General features: G+C 36.1%; 2 long non-coding RNA genes across 2 annotated transcripts in view; one reads left to right on the forward strand and one right to left on the reverse strand.

The window, feature by feature from the left end:
- LOC306643661 overlaps positions 1 to 23,850 on the reverse strand; it is a 68,376-nt gene that overhangs the window by 32,265 nt on the left and 12,261 nt on the right. The window contains exon 2 of the long non-coding RNA XR_013759024.1: positions 1,785 to 1,958. This is a non-coding gene — a long non-coding RNA (uncharacterized lncRNA). The remainder of the gene's footprint in view (positions 1 to 1,784; positions 1,959 to 23,850) is intronic.
- Positions 2,839 to 18,268, forward strand: LOC306643659. The gene is made up of 3 exons (XR_013759022.1): positions 2,839 to 3,000; positions 9,007 to 9,165; positions 17,408 to 18,268. It is a non-coding gene; the product is annotated as an uncharacterized lncRNA (long non-coding RNA).

The following is a 23,850-nucleotide window of genomic DNA, read 5'->3' on the forward strand; positions in this document are numbered from 1 at the left end:
TGATAAATCATAAAATAGAGGGGCTGGGAGAGGAAAGAGGATGTGTACCTCCTTAAGTTGACTCTGGGTGACATCTGCCTTGGGGAAAGTCAGGTCACTTAGCTGAACTGAAAATGGGCCATATTTCCTCTTCATTCTCCCATTTCCCCGTATGTCACAGTTGGGAAAATTATGGCACAGGACTTGGGGAGTTTTCTTTCCCTTGCCATCACCTCAGTGAAGATGGTATTGTACCAGGCTGGCACTTTCTAAGTTTCTATTTTAATTCTGGAGAATTGAGGCATAAAAGGCTAAGAAAGTAAGAGGGGATTTGCAAGAACTAATGGGTGTGGTCCGTGTTAAGTCAGTATTTGTTAACTGGGATGGAAATCGGGGGTTGAAGGTGAGTCTGTAGATTGCTGCCTAAGAGTTGTGATAAAGAGCTTGTGAAGGAAGGGTGTTTTTATTTTTATTTTTAAAAATGTGTTACCCTGGTTAGGCTTCAGTTCTAGGTTTTTCTAAAACTAATCTAGGAGTGACTAGGAAGACATTTTAATGTATGCTAATTTTGTGGGTTCAATCCAATCATTCAGAGACCTTAAGGACAGATCTGAGGCTTCCCTAAACATGTTCCCAGAATACATTTTGCTGGTGGACAGAGGCTTCAGTCTTAGCCTGCTGAGAACCAAGGTATGGACACTAAGGATACCAATATTAGATCAGATACTTTTATAACATCAGTGAAAAGTTTCCATCTAAGATAAAGTGGCTCACAATGACTAGAATAAGAGTGAAAATTTGATAGGGTGATAAGCATGACCTAGGTTCCAAGTATCCAAAATGAAACCGATTTTATGATTCTCAGACTGCAACAACTGAGGTTTCTCAAGTTAAAGAAAGCTCATTTTCTTGTTTTGGATGTTAAGGACAAAATGTCAAGGGACTGCATACTTGAGAGACATTAGCTCTGTCTCTGGAGGTTAGTGACCTTCATTGTGCTTATCTTGGAGACCTCATTTAGGAGGCAGGAAGAGCTTCTGAGGGAAATAACAATACCCACTCCTGATTGTCAAAGCACTTCTTAACAAACCACCTCTCTTCTTCAGTCTCCTGCTTTCTGTCCAAGTCCCAACCCTTTATCACATTCTTCCCATAGAGGGACATCTTAAACATGCCTCTTTGCCTAGGAGAAGAATGTTATTGAAAAGGGCTTTGAACTTAAACTCAGGCAAACCAATTGATCTTTGAGCAGTGTGTTCCTGCTCCTTGGCATAGCTGAGTTAACAGGGTCAGATCTGGGTGACTCCTAAGTCATTGCAGAAGTTGAGCAGAAGTGGCATCTAAAAAGAAAGGATAAAGGGAAGGGAGATCAGAATGGAAAATTACTATTAAAGTGTAAGAAAGTGTAGGTGTTAACAAAGAGTGAGAGCATTGTAATGCATTAATGAATGAATTAACCTCATATTTTATCAGAGTATCTCTGCTTAGGGCTTCATTTAAGCAACATTGTACAAAGATCTAGAGTTCTGAATGTCCTTTTGAACCATCTCTTAGAAATGTTTACAAAGAACTACTAAAAATATGTCCAAAGTTAGTGCTTCAGTCTGGTAAGATTTTGCCTTAAAAAGCAGTACTCAATCTTTTTCTATAATGAATATTTTTTTTTCTGGGCAATAGTTATATCATAAAATCCATATGGAGGAGGCTTAATAAACTTTCAAGTTGGAAAAAAAAATATAACTGGGTTTCAGATAGGGTTGACCTGAGGTATATATAAAAAAAACCCCAAAGCACCAGAGGCTTACCCAAGTAGAGGTTTCTTTCTCCAGTGGATGTTGTCTGGAGGCATGATATTCAGGGCTGGGGTGGCCACTCTACCACCATGAGGGTAGTGTTTCTGCTGCACCACCTTGGAGCTTGGTTTCCTTTCTTATCTCATAGTTTATGGCTGCAGTTGTACTAGTCATGATGTTTGTATTCTAAGCCACAAGAGAAAGACAAAAGAGGAGCAATTTCCAGGTCTATTATAATCTTTTAAGATGCCTCTAAGTGACTTCATGTAGCACATCTTCTTATGTGTCAGGGTTCAACATTTAATCCTTTCATGCCACCTTTTCATGCAACTGGAAACATGATTGTTCAGCAGGTACACTGTTGCCCTGAGTGACTAGGGCAGTAATGAGGAAGCCAAGAGCAAAAGGTCTATGCCACATAAAGAATGAAAAGTCCAAAATATTAAGTATTTTGTCTAAATGAGAGGGAAAACCAGGTCAGAATTCTTACAGTTCTGTTGTCTAATGGAATAACTGTTCTATTGGTTTATCACCACGAACTGGAACATTCTGAAAATTTCTTGGTGGGCTTCTACATGGTTTCGAAAGATGCTATGGTGTAACTGGAGAAGGGAGAAGAGAATGTCATTGGACTAAATGTTAGAGTACCTGGTTGGGGATGTGTATGTGTGCATGAAATGGCCTTGTGACAAACAGGTGAATCATTGAGGGACTGGCTGAAGAATGAAGCCCTTCATGTATGCCAAAGCATGATTATAATGGGCAGATATTGGAAGGCAGACCTTTTCTTTCTTTCTCTTTTTCTCCTTGCGAGACTCTACTTTTGTGATGCTTTGTATGATATTTTATTCTCTTTTATTTGAGAACATTTTTATAGTCACCTTTTGTGACTGGAACACATTTATACAGATCCAGCTGGACATCTTGGAATTCACACACTCTTGGTGTTAGCTGGATATTGGAGAGCAATGGTTAGAATCTAAGCAATAATTTTCACGCCAAGATGTTGGCGATTACAAAAGCCCATTGGGGAACTTTTTAGTGCTAATTGGAGCATGTAGTTCATCACAGGATTTCCAAAGCTACAAGAAGACATTCAGATCTGATTTAAATGAAGTCCCAGAGGCAACATTTCTGCAAAGGGGCAAGATTTGTGATTTCGATCTTATCCCTCTCTCCTTACCTCCCTGACTTCCATCTCTTCTGGAACATTCAATCTACCATAATGGTCTGTAGGATTTTGGTGATGGGAGGTGGGGATTGTGGAGTATGGAAAGTGCTCTATTCGTATACAGCCTAAAACCTTATAGTATAAACAGACCAACCATTGTCCTCTACTTTAACCCAGAAAGGACATAATTACTGGGGAATAATACTACTAAACCAATTATTTTTACTATGTATCATGCTTTAACAGCTAGTTTTTAGGATATGGTTAAGAAAAGATTAAATCACACCATTTCATTTTACTATTTATTTTATAGTACTGGGGATTGGTGCATACTAGTAAATGCTCTACCACCAAGCCACATCCCAGGCCCCAATAAGAATATTTAAAAAGTATCATGTTCATATGGTTTCTTAATAGATTTTCTAAATTCTATGAGTAGATGTTCTAAGCCAATGGATTTTCTAAGTTTATTATGGTATTCAGAAATGTATAAGTTAACTGTTTAACAATTATTTATAGCTCAGTGTCTTGCTTTCAGAGCATGGGACAAACCTCAAAGTGTTTTATCCCCAGAAATCTGGGGGTGGCTAATCTTATCAGCATTCTTATCAAACTTAATATAATTTTAACCTAGGAGTTTGCATCTATATCACGTTTAATGATACTTCTTAAACAAATCTTGTGGGCTAATGAAAGATTTAGCAGCTGATCACCAACCTCCTTATGGGTTTATACTTACATTTCACTCTCTCAAGAAAAACACGTTGCTTGCCTTTTTTTTTTTTAATAATTTTTTAGATGTTGATAGACCTTTATTTTCTTCATTTATTTATATGTGGTGCTGAGAATTGAACCCAGGGATTGCCACATGCTAGGCAAGCACTCTACCACTGAGCCACAACTCCAGCCCCTTGCTTTCTTATTTTGCAAATGATCAGACCTATTTTTCTCTCCAAAATATTCTTGGGATTTTGAGAAAATAAAGCAAAATATTTTCCAAAGAAATTTAAAGAAATAAAAATTTGAAGTGAACAAATTAAGATTAAAAATGTTAAAAAAGTAGTAATGTCCCATACCAAGAGAAAACTTGGTTTTATAGCAGAATTAAGTACAGAAATAGATTATCAAAACATAATAGTTGTGAGCTTAGATGCAAAAACATTGTAAAATTCAATGCCAACCAAAATTTATGACTAACAATGTCATTTCAATTGTGTTATAAAAGAGAAGTTTTTATACCATTTTTGGTTATGCTTCTGTGAATGTTTAAAAAAATGCCCCTATTAGTAAGATAGGACATGAGGGATGGGAGAAATTTACAGTGTTTTCATTTAACTGCGATTTAGTAAATGATTTGATTTGTGATACACATTTATATTGCACATATGCATATTCATATACATGCATATACATCTGCATATATAACAAACACATACATATTTTCCTTGTATGTGTGTGTATGTACCTACTCGTAAATGGAATATATACACACATCTCCAATGTGATATATACACAATGGTTAGGTTTGCTGTGAATGGGCTTTCTTACAGCTCTTCAATGCCATCTCCCAATTATGAGTTAGCTTGTGGCTTCTGTGTCTTAGCTGTTAAGTTTCGCTGTGTGGGAGCTGTTGCCATGGTACATATTTGGTGTCATAGTGGTGGCAGAGTATTACAGTTGCTCATCCTCACTAGAGCAAATTTGAGGAGTGAATTAACCACGAACTACTTAAAAATAAAAATATTATGCTGGCTTTCTTAAAATTGATAAAACAGAGGTAAAAGCTAAGTAATTTTAATATTTAGAGAACTGGTTCAGTCACAACACAATTTCTCATACAGGAATACTTCTTCAGGTAATATTTGGCACTCCTTTTTCTCCTCCTTACTTTTTACTAAGTATCAAACACTTTCTTTTCTCCTGTATAATCTAGTGATCTTAATTTGGTCTCAAGTCTCAAGCAATTTTGCCTTCAGTGGTCACTTTTGGGTGCTGGTTTCTTTTACCTTAGTGAATAATAAGTCTTATTGTTTCCAAAGAAGTTTGATTGTATTCTCTTAATTTCTGACTATTGAGAGGAGTTCCCATGATCTAACTTTTTCCAATTATAGATATTCATTTCTTTAAAAAATGAGAATAATTCTGGTGAAGGAGAAATTCTGAGACTGAGTCCCTCCACGTCTTCCCGACTCTTGTTTGACTTATTGGAAGGATGATAATCAGGTTAAAAGTTTTGTAGCTCTATTACAGTTCACCCAATAAGTACATGCAAAGCACTCAGAAAGTTATTTCTAAAGTGAAGAATCCATGAAAAAGCATGTGAGCAAGCATTGTGCACAAATATGAAGGTCTGCATAATTGTAGGACTCTGAAGACATTTGGAGGGGATATGGTCACATAGCAGAGCCTTCCTTCAGTCTTTTTTTTTTTTTTTTAGCATATTGAAGAAGGGAAATAAATTTTCATGGAAGTTTACAAGTTGGGCTTTTAATGTTTCAGAAGGGGTTTAGATTAGCCAGGGGTAGGAATTACTTGACTTTAAAATTTTTTCAGAAATTGGTCACTAGAAGTAATTGTTGTTCATGACAGTGGAATTTCCACTAAATGTTTTTAAGAACAGAACCAACTAAAATTTGTTTTGCATCTAGAACTTTGAAACTGGGGAATGGATTAAGTGATCTTCAGTTAGTTACTTACACAAATATGTAATTTTTCCATTGGTATGAAATCAGAGCTCTGCTCATAAAAACCATTACCTTTGTATGGCAAAAAACATTAATTGGAATAAAAAATTGTCCTAATGAGACTATCATTATTATTCAAATATTGTTGCTTTACTTATGGAAGGTAAGCATTTAAGAATCATTTTTACTGCAAACATAACCATTCTGATTACTTTGAAATATAAACAATGGCATTAAAATGCATGTTGGGAGTTAAAAATATTTTTTTTCCAACTGTTGTGTAATCAACTTTTGCTTTTTCACATTTATAAATAAAAATGGTGGCAGCCTTATAACACTGAGGTTAGAATTTGGAATATGTTGCATTATTTTATTTGCAGGATCATGTTTATCTTTCTCTTTGATTTGCTTAGATGAGAATTAAAATTAGTTTTCATTTCCTGAATATATGAAAACTCTTATTAGGGAGAAACAACTCAGAAGCATATTAAATGACAGGGAAGAATTAAAAGTTGAATTAAAAATCACCTAGGCATAATCAAGCATCTTGTTTAGGATACTCAGTGATGAAATTTTTGTGCCTTGTGTCCCTTGTTAAGATATTAATTTAAGGGCATTGAAAATTTCAGAAATAAATTCAAGGGAGGCATTTTGCACTGGACAAAAAGCAATTGGTGATGTGGATTGGGATGTTCTAGAGTTCTCAAGAAGCCTTTGCCTATATTTTATTTTTGTTTCTCTTTTCTTTTCTCCTTCATTCCTTATTACTCTCTCAGGCTATTTTTACCTGTCTTTGTAAACCTGATAATTGCTTGAAACTTTTAGGTTTTCAAAAATAGAGTTACTCAGACCAGGGCATAGGGAAAAAGAAAACTGAACAATTTGGAATTTAATTTATTCCATGCATATTCAGATGAAATCATTTTCATTATATAAATTTCAGTGTACACATTCAAAGATTCATTTTTTTTAAGGTACCCTTATACCTATGCTTGGCAAAAAGTATTAACCTTTACCGCGGGACACAAGATTCTTGCTATTTTCTATTTTTAGGAAATTAAATAAAAATTTGAATAAAAATTTCCTATTTTTATTTGAAGTCAGTATGATAAACTTTGAATGAAAGGTTATTGTAAAATTCAATTCCTAATTTTAAACTGTTCCTTAGGAGAGGAGAGGAGAGGAGAAAAGGGAGAAGAGAGGAAAGGAGAGATTATGGATATGAAGATCCAACATGATATATCAAAGCACACATCCTATACTAATTGTATTTCATGGGCTGGAAAACAGAACAAAAACAAGTCATAACAACAAGAGAAGTCACTACCATTATACTTTAGTCACTTGGTTTTGAGATAGGAATTTTTTTACATTTTAACATTTATAAGATTAGGGTATATCATAAAATGGATGTGTGTATTTACTTTGGCAGTTAATTTTTCCTTTTTTACCCTAAAAGCTATAATTAAACTGATATTTCTTTTATAGTCCACAGAATATTAGAACCAAAGAATATGTCATGTTAAAAATATAGGATCCAGCAATCTCATACAAAGGAGAGGAAAACAATAGAAGAGGTATCTGCACTCCATTTATTGAGAACAGTATTCATAATAGCCAAGATATTAAATGAAGCAAAAGTGTTCATGAGTGGATAAAAAAATGTAGTATATACATATGATGGAATATTATTCAACCACAAAGAAATATGAAATTCTTCCATTTCTGGCAACATGGATGGAATTGAAGGACATTAGGTTAAGTGAAATAAGCGAGGTGGAGAAAGATAAATATTGCATTTTCTCAGTCAGGTGGAAGTTTAAAAGGTTATTTTCATAGAAACAAAGTAGAGACTAGGAAAGGTGGGGGAGGAGAGATAATGAGAGGTTAGGAAATGGATACCAAAACAGGGAAGAGGAAGATACTGTAGTGTTCTCTAGCACAACATGGTGCCTATAACTTATAGACATGTATTACATATCTCGAAATAACTAGCACAGAGGAGCTCAAAGCTTCTCAACACAAAGAAATGCTAACTACTCTGAGTTGACCATTACACATTGTATGAACATATTGAATTTTCACATTGTACTCCATAAATATGTACTATTACTATGTGTCAATTATAATAAAATTTAAAAACTACAAAGAAGCAAATAAGTCAGAAGCAAGCAAACAATAACTGAATAATCCTTCCAGAAGTTTAGAGTCCTTTGTGGGCAGGGCTAAACAACAATGCCATGGTCATGACACAATGTTAGCTTAGAGATATGGAGGCCTCTATTATACTCCAAACTGTTTTCCTCAGTTCACGTCAGCACTGATTAGATGCCAGTCACACGTCAGGCTCTGTGCTAGGCACTAGCCTTATAAAGATGAGCAAGATGAATTCTGTACATTTTCAAATAAAACTTAACCTTTCAGTTAAAAAATTCGGCTCACTTTTCTAACTATGTAAAATCACCATACATTAAATGAATAACACACTTTTAAAAGTTTGAAAGAACCCAGCAAAAGCAATTTAATGGAAAATGTAAATCAGCTATGTTGTGCTCTTTAACCTGAAGTCAGAGCCATGGGTTTAACAGTAATGGACATATGACTCATTAGGACCAAGAGAGGCTGTAATTTTAAAAGGAGCATGATATTTAGGTGACAGTTTAAAAGGCATTAAATTACTGTATTCAACCTTGTATTTTACAAATCTTTAAAGAGGGGAACAACAAATATTGTAACAATGTGACGGTCCATCTTTCTATTTGTAACAGCACTTAATTGCCATTATGACAGTGAATTAAATTGCATTGATTAAAGATTGTTTCAATAAAAGACTTTAAAAGTAGTCTGGAAGAGGCTGTTCTTACAGACTCTTTTAAATATATTGAAGACCTATCTCTTTTGACTCTTTACTGTTTCAGATATTAGCTTTAATATAAGGACTTGTTAATTAACCACAAATCATATGCAATGAAGTCTCTAACTGTGATATTTGATAAAATAAAACTTAACAACTAGTTACATTTATTAAAAATGTAAGTTGAGGATACTGAAAAGTGCCTACATTCTTTCCATTTCAAAGCTGGGCTAGCAAGAGAGGCCAGTGAAGAAGTGAGGGCTAGGGGCTGTTTGACCAGGGCGTATGAGAGGTGGGAGGCTGAGAGACCAGGCCATATGTAGAGGGTTTCTTATGTGGTCATCCCCTGGAAAGAGTGTCTGCCTGCTTTGTGCCTGTGTACAGTCCATCTGGGATGGACCAAGGTCAAGTCTGCAAAGCTTTTCTTTATCCTTGAATTTACTGTGATGTGGACTGGGAGACCAGTGCTGCTACTCCTAGTTTTATGGTTTCCCAAAATTCTAATTAGGCTCGGATTTGTTGCAGGTGCAGAAAAGAGCTGGTTCTCCCTGTGTCATGGATGTGGTCTGGGCCCAGGTGGTACTTCCTGTCAGCAAGTGCATGTGAAGAGAAAGCCTGCATGGGAGACTGGCATGGCAGGTGGTGTTGGGGTGTATTTGCCCTTTGGGCATCAGCAGGAAGCAGGTGATAAGGCTGAGTTGTGCTGGTTTCTCTCTAACTATATTAGAGAGAAGATCCAAATGCTACATCAGGGGAGACAAAATGTGGCCTGAAGGAAAGACATAGAAATAAGAATTTACAGCCACTGAAATGATATTGAAGTTAAAATAATAGGAACAGGGTGGAAGGGAGGGACAGTCAAGTCTTGTTTCAACTGCTAGCGTTGTTTTGAGGCTGGCAGAAGAGAATTCAGTGGGACTTTATTTCAAACTCCTTAGAAAAACACAAGAGGTTTTCATAAAGATCAGGTTAAATTCTCTCTTGCTTCCTTTCTCCTTGTCAAATACTTTTTGATGTTTTTGGTTCCTATCAAATCAGCTTTTCAATTTGGCAGTTACAGTTATTTCTGAGCATGTCTATGGCTATGTCTACCTGTATGTCTGTTCCATATCTGTCTCTGTATTTCTCTATATCTATGACTTGCATTTTGAGCTAAAACAGAGGACACATATTCTTAGGAAATGTGATTGAATTTTATGTTTGGACAGAGGGACTGAAAAACACCTACTATGTTATTTAGACAAAGGGTGATGCTTGATTGGAATATTTTCAGATGAGGATACACCCTAGGAAACATACATCTTATACTATTTTGAATCCATTAAAGATAATAAATAAAGGAAACATTATACATTCTTTAGAAGACAACATTGCTCCATGATAATCCTGTGACAGCTCTATTCTGTGAACTGCTATTTGCATTTCTTTAAATAGCATTATGACAAGAGATTGGTAAATATATATATATATATGTAATATTTATAATTTTGGACATCTGTAAAGGTACAATTCAGTGGCACAAAATATATTTATAATGTTTTGATATTGTTAAATGTTGAAAATCAAACTCAATTGCATCCTAGTCAAAATTTCATGTCCTCATCTGGTGAAAGCATTAGAGGGAATGATAAAATGAAACAAAACAAAAACTTGGTAGAAGACTGAAGAATAAACTAAGTTGATTAAAATTCAAGTAGAGTTTTTTTTTTTTTAACTGACACTGATTTTTCTATTTTTCTATCAGTTTTATAAAGTCATAAAACACTACCCTAAAACCAGATGGAGTGAAAAGAAATTGTATTTTCTAGATATAAGATGCTTTTTCAAATAGATATTTCTTCACTTTTATGACTACGCTCTGGGTTAGAAAAATGTTGCAATAACACATCAGAAAATGATATGTTTAAGAGGAGATTTCATTGTTGTACCAAAATCTATGATAGAATTTTAGACTTAGGCTAGATGATACATTAGTGAGCACCTAGTCTGAATTCTTCATTTTATAGTTAAGGAAAATGAAGTCCATAAGGATTTATCTTTTTTCCTAACCATCTCTCTGCCCAGAACATGCTTTGTTCCAGAAAGTACTATAAAGTAGTTTGCAAGAATACATAAAAGAAAGAACATAAATTGGAAGTAGGTGAAAAAGGCAAGGTTAAAAAAAAAAAAAAAAGAGTAGCATCAGACAAAATAGGACTGAAACTAGGTCAGAAGAGTACACCCTTAAATCTCAGGCATTTGGTAGGACTTTAGATGTTCTACTGGTCAATGTGCAGGAGGAAATCTGATTAGTTCAGTTACTCCAAAGGTAACTGAAAGCCATTTGGTTGTTCATATGAACAACTACTTAGAATGCGAGGAAGAAATACCTTCTGTGAACCTTGCTAAGAGAACATGTCTTCTAAATCAACAACATGTTGAGGACTTCATTGCAGGAGACAGAGCAACAAATTCCTAGGGCTGTTTGTGTGTGTGTGCGCGCGGGCGCTCTCTCAACTACCAGCAGATTACCCTTCTCCTGCTTGCCATTTGGTAAAGTCTGAATGGTCTGAGCCCTTCTCTGTCAGCTGGGACTTCCTGGGAGGACACTGGTGTGTAGAGCCCACCCAGGTGCAGTTGTAGCTCCTTTTAATTTCTTTCTTTCTTTTTAAATTTTTTTAAAAAAATTTTAGTTGTCAATGGACCTTTATTTTATTTATTTATATGTGATGCTGAGAATTGAGCCTAGTTCTCGCTCATGAAGCGCTCTACCACTGAGCTACAGGCCCAGCCCGTGGAGTTCCTTTTGTATTCAGTGGTCAGAGACTCTAACTTTGCTTTTCCAGATGGTTGAAAAGAAAGCTATGAAGCAGCAACTTGAGACTTCCTGGAGCTGAGCCTTCACTGAAATCAGTTAATTTAGGCTTGGAAATCTGGAATGCTTGTTACCAGTGCAGATTTCTGCGCTTCATGTTTACTCAGATTCAAGAAGGTGGGCTCAGAAATCTGCGTGTGATGCAGGTATGAGAACCCACACTTTGAGAAATGCTGGACAATCTTCTTGGAAGGAATATCTATCATTTGATCCTTTAAGGGTGGTACAGATATACGTCAATCAAAATCTTTATAGGAGGTTTCTTATTGCTTTCTGCCTAGATCTTTGCTATGGCCTTTCAAATGGCTTAACTGTCTCAAGGACTGTCCCCATTCCTAATAATCTTTCCTATTGTTACCTGCATGATTTGTGAAATGGAAATCTGATCATGTTACTTTTCCACTTAGAACTCTTGTATCTGGAATGAACGTCCAACTTCCTTTTCAAGGCATGTGATACCTCCCACAGCCCTCGTCCCTGCCTGCCTTTCTGGCCCTTCGCCCATGTCTGCTTCACTCACACTATTACACTGTGGCAGTGGGATGCCTTTCTCTTAATGCTCACCAACAGAACTCTCTTCATTTTTTAAGTCCGACCTGAAGGACACCTGCTTATTGAGGCCTATAAATCTCTATACACGTATCACATTATATTGCATTTTCAGCTTAAAAATTGATATGATTTGCTAGATTGAGAACTGTCTGAAGGTTTCTGCTTTCTTTTAATGTAACACATCTAGTATGTAACACAATTATCACATATCACTCAAATATATTTGTTAAATAAAACTGAAAGAGGATACAGACTGATAAAACATGACTAGAAAGAAATATGCCAAAATGAAAATCATAGAAAATGATAGCCTTGGTAGTGCTGGGGATTGAACCCAGGGCCTTGTGCTTGCAAGGCAGGCACTCTACCAACTGAGCTGTACCCCAGCCCCTACGGTGATTTTTAAAAGTTCCTCAATCTCCTATAATTTTGTAAAATCATTTTTATAATGAAAAGAAGCACACATAATTTGAAGGGAAATGATATAGTAGAAGAAGCCTGAGGGCAAATGTACTTCCAAGAGAACATTTTTCAAGAAAGGCTAATTAGACCTTGAGCTCAGGGAACTGGTTAAAAAAAAGTACAAAAGAAATAAGGAAAAAAGAAAGAATAAAACAATGACTTGAAAAAGGTAGACCTAAAAAAATCATTCTATATATACTTTTCTCATTTATTCATTCAAAATGCTTATGTCTTTAAATCATTTATATCCCACCTTGGTGTATTATGTGAGACTTTAAATCAACTTATAAGGAGACATAAAGTCTAGAAAGACCAAGCAAATTAAAATTACTTTAGAAATGAGGCAAAAGAAACACAAGGTCAACAAAGTAAAATAAAAGCAAGAAACATTAAAGTCCATCAAATGCAAGCTGTGAGGTTCTATGTGCTGGCCAGAGGAAGCCACAGGTCTGGCCTTTCTAGGAAGTTGAAAAGTGGTGATATGATTCATAATGTCCATTACATAGAATCAAGTCGCTCATTTGGCAATTATAGCTACTAAGATCAGTGAGATTTTCTCGTGGATCCTTAAGGAAAAGACATAGCACAGTGCAAGGAACTGTGTGCTCACCAGCATTCTTGAATATAGAAGGGCTGAGGTTCATGGATTGATTTCTTACCAGGTTCCTCAGTGTAGGAAAATATAACGGGTTCTATTGACTTGTAAATATTAAGGAAACTTTTTAGTCCTAGCTTGTTTAAATTATTAAAGATATGATTCCACAATTACCTAGCAATATAGATCAGTTATTCTCCAAGTCTTGGCCAGAAAATATAATTATTGGATTATCTGTACACTCACATTTTAACCTTACTGAGAAAATCCACATTTCTGGATGATTGACTGAAGTATATACAGTCAATTTGCCTTTTCTCTAGACCAAAATGATCAATGACCAATAAGATCATTTTCTGACGATATGGCCTAATGTAGCAGATACGCTGGGAGTTCATTTTTTAAATGTGGACTTATGAATGTCTCCCATTCCCACTACCCTACCAAGAGATTCTACTTGGTAGTTTGGAAGTAGAGTTCTGTTTTATATAATTGCTTTGGGAGTCTTTGATGATGAAAGAATGTTTATGAGCCACACTTAATTAACACTGTCTTTCAGTATTTAAAAAGAATAAATGGTCTGTATATACATTAGTCAGCCATTCAAAAATTTGAATTTCTTAGTCGAGTTAAAATGTTGTGTGCAGACAATTTGAGATTGTATTTCCTGCCCATACATGGAATATAGCTGATCTATATTGTCAGTTATTTGTGAAATGAGATTTTTAATAATTTAGCCAAGCGAGGACTGAGAGAATTTCCTTAATGTTTACAAGACAGTGTGAAACAAAGGTTTACTCTGGAGTCAGTATTAACAGTCTTAAACTACTTTGGAGCTCACTCTAAAATATGCATCAAAAAAAATATGCATCAACTAATGATTTAGAACTCAAGTTTCAATAAGATAAATCATGACTGACATAATTTTAAAGATTTAAAGTAGATGTAACCAGAATAATTTAAAAAAATTAAAGTAGATGTAATCAGAAGTCCAGTTTGGCAATAAGAAACCTTTTTTTTTTTTTTTTTTTCTTTAAAATATATCCAGTTTTAAGCAATGTTATCTTCCTGGTGTATCCTGCAGAATAAACTTGTTGCAACTGCAGCCTTAAAGTGATTCTCAAGAACTCCCAGCTCCTTGTATGGATATTCCTTGACTTATTGGGATGTTGTGTCTCCACAGATTCATCATAAATTGAAAAAATTATGAATCAGAAATATATTTAATGCACTTAACCTACTGAATATCAACTCTTACTAACACAGACCACTGTGGAGCATGGAGTTGGCCCTTGTGAGTGCATGGCTGACCAGGAGCTGCAGCTTACCACACAGTCCAGCATTGGGAGAGAGTATTTGTGGTACTGCTATCACAAGCCTAGGAAAAGCAAAAAGTCAAAATTTGAAGAATGGTTTCTACTGACTGCATTCTGCTTTGGTACCATTGTAAAGCTGAAAAATCCTAAGTTAAACCATCAAGTTGGTGACTGTCTATACTCATGCCTTTGTTTAATCCCCACCTGAGTGTGGACCAGATTTACTGACTCAGTTCTAACAAACTGAGTATGATAGGAACAATGACACAGCACTTTTAAGATTAGTTCATAAAAGGACTATGGGTTCTGCCTTGAGTGCTCTGTCCTGTGCTTTTTCCATTTCTATCTGACTTCTCTACTCACCCCCCTCATTCATTCATTTCTCTTCCTCTGGAGGAAGAAGCTGCCATGTTGTCAGCATCCCCATGGAGAGGCCCTCATGGCCAGGACCTGAATCCTCTCGTTAACACCAGGAGGAACTGAGACCTGCCTTCCAGAACAAGTCTGGAAGTCAGTCCCCTATTTGCAGTTGAGCATGACGTATCCTCAGCCTTGATGGCAACGTCATGAGACATGGCTGAGTGTTCTTGTCAGGTACTTTAGTCAGTCACAAAAAGCTGACTAACATAGACGGTGACTTTTTGAGCTGTGTACTCTTCTCTTCCCCCCGCCCCAATTATTAAGAACTTTTAGGCAGGCATTAGTGAGGGAAAAGGCTCAGAGGTGCACAGCAGTTTGGAAGGGCCTGATAGTCACGTGTTGGAAAAATAGACATGAGGCAGGAAGTGAGAAGGAAGGTCAGGGAATAGATTTGGATTTTTAGACAGAACAAGACCAGAGAGGAAAGATGATGTGGCAAAAACAGTCAAACCTGGGTGGTGCTTACACCTACTAATTTTAACTTAAGGCGAGATTTTCCCATTTGTAAAGTGGTAATGGCGATGTGTAACACATACAATACTTTGTTGACTGTAAGTCATATGATCTCTGCTTATGAATTTTATTGAAATATGTATGTTAAACAAATCAGAACTTTTTAGCATTTCAGATGCCTAAAATACAGTGTCTTTAATCAGAGGCAATACTTTTATATAAAATCTTATTATTGAAACTGTGCCTTTAAGAAGGAAAATTATAGAACTCAGGAAATAATTGAAAAGGAAGTAAGGATACAAGGCTGTAAGGAACTGTATCTTGCAAGCTCTTTGGTTTTCCATGAAAAATGTCTTCTTTATCTTTCACAGTGAAACTAAGAGTGGAAATTGGAGGCTGAAAGGGGATAAAGGCTCAAGAAGCATGTGGCTTTAGAAGGTTCTCAGAGCTTAGGGTTGCCTCTGTGGAGGCCCTAGGAGAGTGAATAGGCTCATAGTTACAAGGCAAACTTCTGAGGGCTGCATGGCTGAAGGAAGAAATTGCAGTGGAATTGAAATGCCATATTTCTCCATATGAATCCAAAGGGAGTGATATAAGGGAGGGAAGAAGGAAAATCTGAGGACTGAACTGGTTGTGCCTTTTGAGTGTGCTCTAATAGCATTATCATGATGTCATAGTATATTGATTTAATGACCACTGAACATAGGAAACTGTAATTAAACATACTCTTGAGGACATGATCATGAAGTACTACTCTTGTGTAATAAGAATTAAACATTTTACATAATAAAAGCAAGGAAAGGAGATTTTGGATATGTACTGTGTTCTAGAATCCAAATTTCCTTTTATGAAAAATATTTTTCAAAACAAATCTCCTCATGTGTTTCCAGTGGAAAGATTTCCCTCCTCAATTTGCCTTGTCTTCTAAGCTGTTGAATTTTCTTTTCTTTTATTCCTCTCATTCCTTCACTAATGTTTTTTATGCCAGCCTCTTTGTATCTTCCCGGATGTAACAGCTCCCCTCCTTGTGCCATCTGCTGCCTCCTACGTGAGTCAACCCCAGTAACAGAGGAGACTCTGCATTCACAGTAATAGTGCATTCAGGGGAATGTCTTTGATTTTGTTCTTTTTCACTTTTTCAGATGTAACCGATTACTGTTAGCCACATGCTTCTGACCAGACAGCATGGCCTGAATAATATTTTAAAGGAAAATAGCTTACAGCTGTTGGCTATTTACTTTGCATACATTTTGTATCATCTTGATTATATTATTTGGTCTGTAACTGAAGAATTAAATTATCAATAATCTTAAACAGGTAACCAAGCATCCATGTGATTTAGGGAACATATAGATGATATATGATGAATGTCAGAAACTCTCCTGTTGTAAAGCTATACACTATCTTTAAAGACACCATTTTAGTTTCTACCAATACCACAAATAGGAGTAGTAAAGGAAAAATTATACACATAATATACTAATGGGCTATGTTTTAATTTTTATGCCATTATTTTTCAGGCCAACTCAAAGGGAAAAATACTACATTTAAAAATGCCTAAACATATTCATGTGGTGGCTTGTTTATTTAAATGAGGGTAATTTAATGTGTTGTACCTATATGTCAAGGGTTACATTACAATTCCATGAACCAACTCATAAATCACAAAGGAGGCACAAAGAACAAAGGAGCGGTGAAGGAAATCCTAAGAGACACTGTAATAGTGTACTTGGCAGCACAGAATGTTGAGTTCTGAACAGACCAGAGAGACACAGCTTCTGCCAACAATAACTGAGAGGGAAAATAGTTTCCACAGTAAATCCAAGTACAGGGAGTGTGGCTGTATCACTATTAAAGAGCCCACAGAGACAGATTAAAAGAAATCATTATTTATGCCTTATATATCACATGAATGGAGGTAGTTTACAAAGATTCACCTATGTCCACAAATTACTTAAATGAACCAGGGCTAGTAGGCATGTTTTTACTTCAAACGTTGATTCAGGTTGATGGCAATGAGTAAGGTAAATAATTTTTAATTTGCATACTGTAAGGAACATTAGAAAATATCATTTTAAAAGATTTAAAAAACTTTGAACAGTTTATTTGTTTTTGAAAAGGGGTGTCAGCTTTTGCTGGGGTAATGAACACATCCAATATCTCAATGGCTTTCAAGGATATTTATTTCTAATTATTTTGAAAGACAGCTTCAGATCAGCTGTACTACTTTGGCTGGGCTCTCTGGGTTCAGCTTCATGGGTTTTCCATCCTCAGGGCCAAGGCTGAAGGAGCAGTGTCTATTGGGTCCTGCAGGTCTTGTGGCAGTAGGCAAATAGAAGACAGGCAGAGCCCAGAATTCAAGCATATTTATGCCCCTGCTAGAAGGTGACCTGAGAGATGTCTGCTCACATTTTTTGGTCAAAACAAGTCATAAGTCTAAGCTCAAAGTCAGAGGAGTTGGACTTACATTCCTCTTGCTGAGAAAAATTGTAAAAGTGGGAGGAAATAAAAAATTGTGAACAAAGAGCACAGTATGGACTGTTGGTAAAAGACAGGTCTCTAATTAATATTTTGGAAGTTGTCTTTAATAAAATCTTCTGTGAAAGACCATTGAAATGATCCACAGTTGATTCTAAGCCCTCATTTGTTGTCAAAGCATATGGAAAATTTCCTCCCTGAAATTTTCTTTTTTTGTCTCTGTAGCATTTTTCTTAGTTCTCGTCTTTCCTGTCTGAAGACCTCAGTATGCTTTCTTTAATTACCTTTTTTTCCTGGGGTCCTGGAAAAAAGAATTCCCAGTGGTCCTTTCATCGGCCCTCTTATAGCTAAGCAATTCCAGTTCCAATTCCGTGTGAACACAACTCAAGAACTGTAGACTCACCTGTCTTCTGGGACCTCCATTAGAGTGTTTTTTGGCTCTGAATTAAATATCGTCACTAGAAATTCATCAGTTTTCTATCTAGATGTGTCCCTACCCATTTCCATATTACCCCCGTCAGCATTATTTTCTGGGTCATTCTGACTCAGAAGGTTGAATTGTGTTTAACTCCTGCCTCCTCCCAACACCCACTTCCAGAATGCTAAGTCACAGCACATCCCATGATCATGATGTACCCTGTAGCTGTCCATTCATTTCCACCATCATCACCTGGTTTTCTTCTTCAGTCCATTCCAGCCACTCAAACTAATGCACATTCTCCTGCAGTGTTCTCTGCTCTCTAGATTGTCTTCAAGACAAAATTCATTACAAATTCAAAATAATATACAAGACTTTCACAGTGTCTCTAAGTCAATCTTTTGAGGTTATTTTCTAAAAGTTAATTTCACTTTTAGGGAACTTAATATGACTTGAACACATTCAAAATTTCTGGCTTACTTTATTTGATATATATTTTTTACTCTCTGTAATATACTCCTAGCCCCAACTTTTGTTCTGATGCTACCTGTGCTTTTAAATTCAATCAGAAAGACATCTCTTCCAAAAACTTTGATAGCTGTTGGCTTGTGTCTCTTCTGTGCATAGATTTGCTTTGTGTTTCAGTGACTTAAAAAATTCTTCAACAAGAGACTATAACCTTTTGGGGAGCAAGACTGAATATTACTCATACTTGTAATTCCTTGTAGCATCTAACCCAACACTGTATAAATAAATTAATTTACTAGTATTAGTTGGGGATTGAACCTGGGGCCTTCCACATGCTAGGCAAGTTCTCTACTGCTGAGTTACATCCCCAGCCCCTATAAACAAATTTATAATGTTGCCTTTAGAATTTAATTCAGGAGTCAAACTCTCTGACACATAATAAGCACACCATAAATGTTAATTATAAGTGTTCTTTTATTATTATTAAATTTTTAATAACTGCTAGTAGAATGTGGTTACCTCTACTTGAAAACAGTTTAACATTATTTCCCACCTTTTTATAAAGTGATTAGTAAATGAGAACAAATTCTACTTAGAGACCATTAAGGAATGATTTATATTTCTATTTACAATGAACATTCATTATGAGCTTTCTTTAGGGGTGTTCAGACCCATTCTTTGTACAATATTAATTTCTATATAGGGTGTTTGGGCTTAGCTTACATAGTAAAGGAATTTCCTGAAATAAATGAATTCTCTGCAACCTGCCAAAAAGATCATTAAAATAACCATTAAGTCTCCTTAGAAGATAAATATAGAAAGAAGCACTTTTTATTATGACTTGCTCAACAGCTTGAGTTATCCCAGTTATTATTCTCTCTGAATAGTTGTTACCTACCACATAATTGCCTTGTTTCCCACTATGAACTTATAGAATTATTCAAAAATAGGTCACAAATCAGTAGGTAGGTGAGAGAGTGTGGGCTGATCCACCACTAATTTCAGTTTTTAAAATATAGACTTTAAATTCTCATGTTTATTTTAAAATAATGATTAAATGTCATGATTTTTGGAAATGAAAATGTCTCAGAGTCACTACATTGAACATTTTTTGGTGGGGAAGAAAAATATTTTTGAGTTTCCCATTGGAATTTCATATAATTTAACTGAAAATATGTTTTTCAGTAACTGTGCAAAATAGCAGTTGCACTTTTGTTGTCCTTCCTTATCTCCATGTGTCTAGAGATTATCACAAGGAAATGAAAGGTTACATTGAATTCTTATTTCTCAGACCTTTGAATAATACTGAAGTTTCTATGTAAATATATTCTCAAAGTAATGGATTTTAAACTTTTTCAAAAGAGATCTTACTCTTTAGAAGTTTTTCAAATATGTAAAATAATTAACCAAAAGAGGGATGTTTAAGGTTAAGTGTTTATATATTTATAACAGGTCATATTTACCTTACTTTTAAAGGTATGCACCTTCAGGCATTAGGAACCAGGTATTTTACTTCTTCAAGTTGTAAAAGAGGCACAAAATGCAAATTTATAACCAATTTCACATGTGTAAATGTTAACTATGAATGATAATTTAGCTTTATTATGGACCAGACATGTGCTTATATTCAAGTTATTTAGCTACTTTAAGTCTTGCATTTCTTATGTATAAACAAGAGGTAAGTAGATTTTCGGTATCAAGTACTAAATTTCTTTAGGCCCCACATCAAAATTATTCTATGAATAGAACCCATAGATGGCAGTGCCATATAATAAAACAATGAAAAGAAAAATGATGATTTTGGATTTGTCCATATTAAAAAAACATAAAATCAAACTCATTTTTTATGGAGTTTCAAATGGGAAATAAGCGTAAAGAAAATGGCCATCGTAATAATCATATTTGTTTTTCTTTTGTTTTATAACATTCAAGTAACATGAAATCCTAGTTGACACAAAATGAAGACAGGAAACTAACGTCTCCAATGCATTGGAAAGCAAAAAAATTATGAGGTTTCTTAGGAAATATTAGAGACCTCAATTCTGACACAGAAAATTGGACTCTTGAAAAAGGACAGTAGAATAACATCCCTACTGAAAATAAAGTTAAACAACAACAATGACTGTAACAAAATTGCAACTGAAACTGCAGTGACATTTAGCTGCGTGGGAAACACTGGCTGCTTGAGGGAGAGACAAGATGGCGGAGCAGGAACCGGAAGTGCCTCCGGCCGCTCCTAGGCAGTAGGCCTGCGCCGCGGGAAGACTGCTCCTCAGCGAGATGAGTAACGGGGAACCTCACTGAAATGTAATACTGAAATGATGATGATGATGATGATGATGATGATGATGATGATGATGATGATAATTCATAGAGGTATGGAAAGCCCGTACCTTAGAGTCGCGCGGGCCAGGCCGCCAGCAGAGAAGAGCAGGAGCAAGGTCAAGAGAGGCAGGTGGCCGGTGGATAAAGAAATTAAAAAATAAAAATCGACTTCGGGAAACCTGTAGTTTAGAGAAGGTTGATTTTAATAAACGCAGAGTTAGTGGGGTAAGCATCTCCGTGAAAGAATTGGTGGGCTGGGGTGAAAGCTCTGGGTGGGCGGCGGGCCCTCTGGCGTGCTGAGCCCTCGGGCAGGTGAGGAAGAGGCCGGGGCTGGCGCTGGCCCTGCGCGCCTCGCACAGCTGTGGACAGAGACTGAGGGGATTAGGGCGTGTGGGGAAGGGACTGGAAACTCACGGGAAGTTACTAGCTGCGGAGGAAAAATTTCAGACGATGCCTGACCCAAAAAGACAAAGAAGGTTTTACCTGGACTGTTCAGTCTCTGGCTCCTAAGGGAGAAAAATCCCATAATAGTTGGAACCCTCTAAGCTGTTGCCAAAACCCTTGCTGTGACCACCATGTGCATCTGCAATCCAGAGTGGATAATTCACATTCAGAGCAGTGAAGGTGAAACCTGTGGCGGTTTAGTCACTATACCCTAAAGGTGGATTTTTCTGGAAGCCCTAGAAATCCAGAAACCCAGCAGAGATAGAAAGCTCACCAACAGGGGGCCGTGGACCCCAACAAATGGAAACCCCTCCCTAGAAGTCTGCATCAGCACCATTCAGGATTACACAGTTCATCAGCACACTGCAGTCTATCCCACCCCAAAACGGAAGATTGAAAGCCAAGAGCTGCTTACACCCAACTGGCAGCTAGGAGAGGAACACAAGGACAGTGGCCAAAAATACAGAGCCAAAAATAAGTGTAAACATGGAGAACACATACCTGCCAACAGATTTGATCACCACAGTGGAAACAATCACTCTATCTCTCATTAAGATTTTTTTCTTTTTCCTTATTTTGTTTTTCTTCTATATTCTTATTTATTTTTTACTTTAAAAATTTTTAACTTTTTTTTCAAAAATTTAAAGCATCATTTTATGATATTGTATTTTTCTTCACTTTTTTCATTATGCATGATTTTGTATGTGAGTGTGTGTATGGGTTGTATATTCTCTCATTGCATGGATAGGTTTGAATGTATATGTACATAAATTCATATGACTTATACATTAATAGCTCTCACCTGTGTGTATTCATTATTTAGCCTAGATTAGACTTAGGTGGGGTACAATTTTATGAGGGTTCAAGTTGTTCCCAACTTACATTTGCTGGTTTGTTCATACCTAGATTTTCGGTACTCTTATCTCCCCTTCTTTACTTTCTTCACCCCCATAACAGCCAAATTTCCCCTTTCTCAGCTCTTCTCTTTCTTTTTGGCATTACTTTGAGTTAATCTAGTATTCCTTCTTCATCACAAATGCCACCTGCTCCCTATCTCCTGCCTCTCCTCTGATCACCTTTTCAAACACTTAAAACTTTCTCTTGCCTTCCTACCCTATCATCTCTTAAGAAAGTAATCCCATTAGATAATAGAAATTACATAGATTATGTAATTACTACCCCATTCAAGTTGTTGTGATTATTAACACAATGGACAACATAGTAAACACCTCTGCCAAATGCTGATCTAGTTCCCAGTGTTTTTAAAAAAACTTTTGGTATTGGTTTTAAATGCTGATCCCACCATTCCTATAGAGGTTGTAGTTAGTGCTAGATGTCAAAGTAGACACCCGTCATTTATCTTTAGTATATACAGCTGTTGCTGACATTAATGCCATATCTGGCTTTCCCTTTCCACTAAGAGGTACTGGAAAGGGATTGGGACACTTCAAGATCACAGAATAGAGATCCTGCTGCTAAGAAATACATCTTAATCAAGCAACAGTGAATCTCATCCCACATAGTAGCTAACCCCACCTGAGTCTTAACATCATTCCATCTCAAAGAATTAAGGAGATAATCCCCCCGCCCCCACCAAAGCAACAACCAGGACCCAAGGAAGAACGATCAGAGAGGCACTTCAAGTCTTACTCCTTGACATTTACCCATATACCAAAAACAGAAGTCTCTGAACAAATAAGACAATTACACACAAAAGGGCACGTGTAAAAAAGAGGAAGAGATATCTATCTCAATTACTGTGCAAGCCCAAGACCTCTGAAAACATGAAGAAACAGGAAAATAATTCTCCCCAAATTCACAATCTCCCAACATATGATCCCACTGGTATTTAAGTGGACAAAAGTCCATAAATTGATTATAAAAAATAAAGTATTAAAATGTTCAGTGAGCTAAAAGAAGATCTAAGGAAGAATTAAAGATAGCAAAGACACGAGATGAAAGACTATTTCAATGCAGAAATAGAAACACTGAAAAAAAAAAATCAGAACTCCTAGAAATGAAAGAAGCAATCAGATTAAAAACTCTTTTGAAAGTATTATGAACAGATTAGCTGGGGCAGAAAATAGAACTTCAGGCCTTAAAGACAGGGCCTGAAGTACACAGAATTCAATAAAGGAGAAAAAATGATAGAACATGATCAGAATATACAAGAACTCTGGGACATCATCAAAAGATCAAACATGAGAATCATTGGGATAGAAGAGAACAAGGAGATAAAAGCTAAAGACATTAAGAACATTTTCAATGAAATAGTTACAGAAAACTTTTCACATATCAAAAATGATATCTACATACAGGAGGCATACAGGACCCCAAATAGACCTATTCAAATGATGAATTCTCTAAGGCACCTTCTCATCAAAATTCCTAATACAGAAAATGAGGAAAGAATATTAAAAGCTGCAAGAGAGAAAAATCAGCTTACATGTAGAAGCAAACTAATAAGGCTTATGTCTGATTTCTCAATTCAGACTCTAAAAATCAAGGAGAACCTAGAATGACATATTCATAGATTAAAAAGAAAAAAAAAACCAGCCAAGGTCATAATCCCAAGAAAGGTCAG

This window comes from Sciurus vulgaris (assembly GCF_902686455.1).
Source record: "Sciurus vulgaris genome assembly, chromosome: 14".
Classification (NCBI taxonomy): domain Eukaryota; kingdom Metazoa; phylum Chordata; class Mammalia; order Rodentia; family Sciuridae; genus Sciurus; species Sciurus vulgaris.